General features: G+C 46.4%; 1 pseudogene; it reads left to right on the forward strand.

The window, feature by feature from the left end:
• Positions 1–858: 858 nt before the first annotated feature.
• Positions 859–5,476, forward strand: LOC147455550 (uncharacterized; annotated as a pseudogene).
• Positions 5,477–5,751: the final 275 nt, after the last annotated feature.

Consider the following 5,751-nt stretch of genomic DNA (forward strand, 5'->3'; position numbering starts at 1 on the left):
CTAGGGGCGCCATGATTTGATCACATGGCTGCCAATATGAAGTTCCCTGAAAGAAGAATCTACTTCACCTACAGGGAAAGAACATGTATATAGATGCTAGTGGGCGTGGTCGCACTATCAGCGAAACCGGGAAACGCGTTTCAGCTGGCATGAAACGCGAAACGCCCCAAAACGTTTCAATCACCGGGTCAAACGCCACCTGTGAAACGCCTTGGGGGTTTTTTTCAAAGCCTGCGAGCACTGGGCAACGGGCGCTTTTTCGCCTGGTTATTTTTCCGTTGCGGCTGCGAATGTGAGCCTTAGGCTTTAGCCTTTGAATTTTAACGCTGACGCGTCGTGGGCAAGCGAGAGAGCGCAGAGGCAGAGCTACCGCCTGGGAGCTGCAGCTTCAAGCTTGCGAGGTAAGTACTAAGGAATTGCTCTCTCTCTCTCTCTCTCTCTCTCTCTCTCTCTCTCTCTCTCTCTCTCTCTCTCTCTCTCTCTCTCTCTCTCTCTCTCTCACCAGACAGCAGACAATTCACCGCTTGGGAGCTGCAGCTTCAAGCTTGCGAGGTAAGTACTGAGGAATTGCTCTCTCTCTCTCTCTCTCTCTCTCTCTCTCTCTCTCACCAGACAACAGACAGCAGACAATTCAATTGTCAATTTGTCTGCTGTCTGCTGTCTGTTGTGAGAGAGAGAGAGAGAGAGAGAGAGAGAGAGAGAGAGAGTTATCAACTTATCATTCATAAATTGTCAAGACTCACGAGTCAGTGGTCACTCGTGACTCACGTCCCAACTCCGGTCAATTTTCTCGAAGATTTTTGCGATCAATTTTCTCACATGTGTTCACTGTTACATGTTTCAAAATTTGCAGGGCTGAGGATCTTTGATCATGGTGAGAGGACAAATCAGGCAGCTAGTAATTGAGAGGGATCCATGGGAGTCTACAGTTTTCATTTCCAAATATCACAAATCTAGCTCTCGCAAGGTTGTATGTAAGCTGTGTGGGGATGTGCTCACAGGAGGTGTGACCCGCTTGAAAGCCCATTACGCTTGGATCGGAAGCAAAGGGAGAGATGCATGCAAATCTGTCTCCGAAGAGTTGTGGCCTTCTTTTGGGGGTGAGCGGGCGAAGTACATCAGTCTTGTCATGCCCTCTCTCGAGTCCCCAATAGGTGAAGAGACCCTCTTAAAGAAAGTCCAAGATGAAAAAGGTAAATTGGCTGCTCAAAACCCTCCTTTGCCTATGGTGGGGACTCCACGAGCCTCAACTTCAAATATCCCTACTACATCTAGTACTCCACGAGCCTCGACTCCAAATATCTCTTCCACCTGTCGTGCTCCAAATGTTACTGCTAGTGTGGAAGATAGCAATGCAGGAGATGCTACAGAAGCTAGCACTCAAGACGTGGATACTAGTCATGCTGCTGCTTCTATTAGCGCTACACAGGTAGCTCCTTCCCAACCCAAAGTGGGACAACTTGGAGTAGGTACGCATAAGAAGAGGGCTCGCACATCTGGGCGCTCTTCTACTTTGCATGATGTTTGGGCTCCTAGTGAAACCGGCCTGTTCAATCCAAAAAGGGCGGTAGACTTTACTTCAAACCTTGATTTAGCTTTCACCCATTATTAGTCGTCTATTTTACCTGTACTTTCAAGTTTCAAGACACAACAAAGGGGAGAGGGATACAGGCTGCTAGATTGCACCTGTATGAGTAGACCGACACCAGATTGGCCCCTAACTTAGGCGCCCCTTTCGGTATTTCTTTATTGTTCAAAAGAGGGAATAAACGTTGTGGTTCCCTACAAGCTGCCCCGCACAAACTCGGCTGAATTTCCACTGTTCCGGCCTGATTTCGGCAACATAACTGTACTAGGACACTTCACAGTCAGTATTCCCAGGCATTGACTGACTTTCCCGACGCATACGGGCACTTTGCAAAACCTGGCGAGAATCTGCAGCACACTGAATTCTCTGTTTTCAGCCCTGAAAATGTGCCAGGTCGCCTGTACAGCGGTCCCCTTGCGTCCCCGAACCTCCTGGGGGTATTAGGGTCCGTTTAGGGCCAAAACCCTAAACCTGCAAAAATACACAGCAGGCTGTAATTCACTGTTTCGGGCTCCGTTTCGCGTGCCGGTTGCATCCTTAGCAAGTCCTGGAGCTCCCGCACCTGTAGGGCTACTTGCCCTTTGAATCGGACAAGATTTCTGGCGTGAAACCTCTCCGAATTCACCTGTACCTGCGGGGGGATTAGCTGCTAGCTAATCCAGTACCTGTGCAAGAGGCTCTTGCCTCGGCAATCGCGCATGAACCCACACAACTGTACATTGGTCAAATGAAAAGCCCACTAGTGGGGCATAACATACTGCCAAAGGGGAGAGAGAGGGCAGTGCATAGCGTGCAAGGCATCACTCCTGGCACCGCACTGTACATAGGAGGGAAAGCAAGCACTCCATAGCTCTTAACCTGTGACAGAAGCTGAAAATGAGCCTCTCCCAGCTTAAAATTCAGCGCCCCCTTCTCTTGCATGAGGAAAGTGCACCAGAAGGTGCCACTTGGCACATTTATAAGCATTTTCCAGTTTCTGGGTTGCCGCCTAAAAATCTCCCAACCGGTCGCCCAGTTGACTTCACGGCAGAGTAAGAAAATGTTCCCCTTGTCATTCTGGAGGTAATGACGCAAACACATTTTCAGGTCCCAAACTAGCAGTTCCCTAAATTTTAGGAGATGCTACCATTGTATCTTTCTAGGTCATCTGACCCTCTTTGTACACTGCGGCCACATCCAGAACTGAAATGTAGCCTCTGTAGCAAAGGATTCCACTTTGGCTAGTCAATGACCCCACTTTGGCTAACCATAGTCTTTGTCCAACCTTAGTGCTCTCTTGCCCTCAGCCCTGGACTCCCTCTGGACAGTTCCACACTAGCTACAATGCAGGGCAATTAGATTTCCCGAGGGGTGTTTCCAAAAAGTGAAAGTAAATAGATAATAAGAAAGAAATCAACAAAAAGGATAGATAGTAGTCACACGCTGGTGACACCTAGCTTGAAGAAGGCGGCGGAGATTGCCGAGGAGCGTTTTTTTTACCAATGCAACATTGCATTCCATGCTGCACGCACAGGGGCCTACAAAAGATTTGTGAATGCCGTCTCAATGGCTGCAGCTGCGGGAGCGCCAATTACTCCTGCCGGATCTGAGGCACTTCGCACTAGCAAATTGACACGTCAAGTAGACATGGTTCATGAGCAATTGCAGGGTCATAGAGATTCTTGGGCAGTATATGGCTGCACTATCATATCGGATGGCTGGAAAGATGTGCGAAAGCGTCACTTACTCAACATCCTCGTCTCTTGTTGTACCGGCACAACATTTTTGAGAGCCATTGATGTGTCATGAGCTGGCATACGAATCACTGGTATGTTTCTTATCCTTATTTCTTGTCTCTTGGAAATCAAAGTGAAGTGTTTTTTACAAGTTACAACTTACAAGATTCAAATCCCAAATGTGCAGGAGAGCTTATTTTTCAGCACATTCGAGATGCTATCGAGGAGGTTGGGCCACAACATGTGGTGCAAGTGGTGACAGAAAATGCAAGCAATTGCAAGCTTATGGGCGAAATGGTCGAAGCTGCATATCCACACAGAGTATGGAGTCCTTGTGCAGCACACTCCATTGATCTTATGATGGAAGATATTGGTGCACTACCATGGGTGACTACACTAGTTGATAAAGCTCTACAGCTTATCAACTTCATTCATCGAAAATCATTTGCTCTAGGGTTGTTCACTGCCCATTGCAAATGGGCTCTCAAGAAGCCGGCAAAGACCCGATTTTGCTACATCTTTATTGTCTTGTGCCGGTGAGCTTCTCGAAGGTTTCCTATTCTTTGAATGCCCATTTTTTAGACTTATGTGAAGCTCAACTATACATTGTTTTATGTACAGCTTGATGAAATGCAAAGATGACTTGCGTCGTATGGTGGTAGATGAAAGGTGGTTAAATTGGCCAGACTCCACCACTCCTGCTGCCATGGCGATCCTTGATGGGGTGATTTGCAACAACACGTTTTGGAGGGAGATTGATGGCCTTCAAGCAGCTCTTCAACCGATAGTTAGCGTTTTACGCTTATGTGATAGTGAGGGATCCACCCTCGGTCTCCTCTACGAGTTCATGACAAAGTTGAGGGTAGCCATACGTGATTGCACGTCATTGAGCTCAGACAGGTAAGGTTTTTGAAATATTTATCTTTCTTTCAAGTCTTAACTCTTATGGCATTACATGATTACACATATCGTAGTTCACACGTGATTATGTGAACTTGTGACATGTAGAGTAAGCATCATGCTTGACATATTTGATGTACGATGGAATTGGTTTCGCCGTCCTATACATTGTGTAGCCCACATGCTACATCCGGCTTGGAGAAGTGAGACTCAGAGATCCAATCGTGTGCTTTTGACCGGATGGAATGAATATGTGGAGAGAATCTATCGAAACAATGGCCATGCGCAAAATCGACTAGAAGAGGATCTTTTGGAATATAGAGGTAAAGATCTCTAAAGTCTATACGTATAAGGTCTTAAAGCACAATCATAAATAGCATATTCTAAAGTCTTTAGAGCTTGCAAATTGTGTCTTGATTCTTGTGAGAAATTATACATATAGGTGGCAGGGAAATTTTTCTCGTGCAATTGCCAAAGATGTTGAAAACCAAGCACTTCCAGTTTCATGGTGGGAAAAATTTGGGGGTTTGACACCCATGTTGCAGTCTTTGGCTTTGCAGGTCCTCTCCCAAGAGGTGAGCTCATCCGATGCGGAGAGGCTATGGAGCATAATGGGGGACATACATACAAAAGATCGAAATAGGTGAGCTTCTCAATGAGAATTTAGCTTTGGTCATACGTTCATTGCAGTGACTAGTTTATGCATTTGCCTAACTTGGGGTGTCTTAACTTTTTTGTAGGCTCAATACTCCCCAGCTTGATAGGTTGGCATTTGTTAATGCCAATCTTCGGGTAGTGGAGAAGGCGGGTGGATTGGATAGTGCCGGCCTTGTCAGTTGGCTACCAAAGCAAGTGGATCATCGACAGATTGTAGTTGAGGCAGCCGACATCTCACATCTCCAGCCACATACACCTGAGGACGATGTGTATGATTTCATCCGTCGGGACATGATGAGGTTCATCCGTCGGGACATGATGAGGTTCTCACGACAGACTCATTCGACTACACGTCGCCGGCGTGGGGAGTCCACGGTTGCTACTACTAGTGCTCGTCCTGAGAGAGCTACTCGAGCACGTAGGCCTAGACGCAGTGTTGCAGAGCTTACTTCTACTACTAGGCGACTTACTCCGACTCCTTCAGAGTGTGAGAGTGATGAGGGGAGTCAGTCAGATGGATCTCAGTAGTCTCTTTTTGAGTCTACAGGAGCGACTCACTAGCGCCCAGATTTGCATATTTTGTCATGCTACTCTATCATTTTGTCATGGGACAGCTTTTTTTGTGTTTGCCGTATGGGTTTTGACACCATCACTCCAGTCTTGACTCTTTACAGTCTTGTGCTATGTAGTCTGTCGAGTCTCGACAAGATTATGGTTTGGATTTCATCTTATTTACATGGAGATTTGACTTATGTGCTTGACATTCTATGTGCATTGTGTTCAAACTTCACTATCTAATCCATTGTTTTGTTTAGTTCTACTAGTAATATTCGATGAATCAAAAATCTTGAGACTTGAATGTGCAAGTAGTTACTAGTTGTAACTTGTAAC

This window comes from Adiantum capillus-veneris, chromosome 6, assembly GCF_014529385.1.
Source record: "Adiantum capillus-veneris isolate H3 chromosome 6, ASM1452938v2, whole genome shotgun sequence".
Taxonomy (NCBI): domain Eukaryota; kingdom Viridiplantae; phylum Streptophyta; class Polypodiopsida; order Polypodiales; family Pteridaceae; genus Adiantum; species Adiantum capillus-veneris.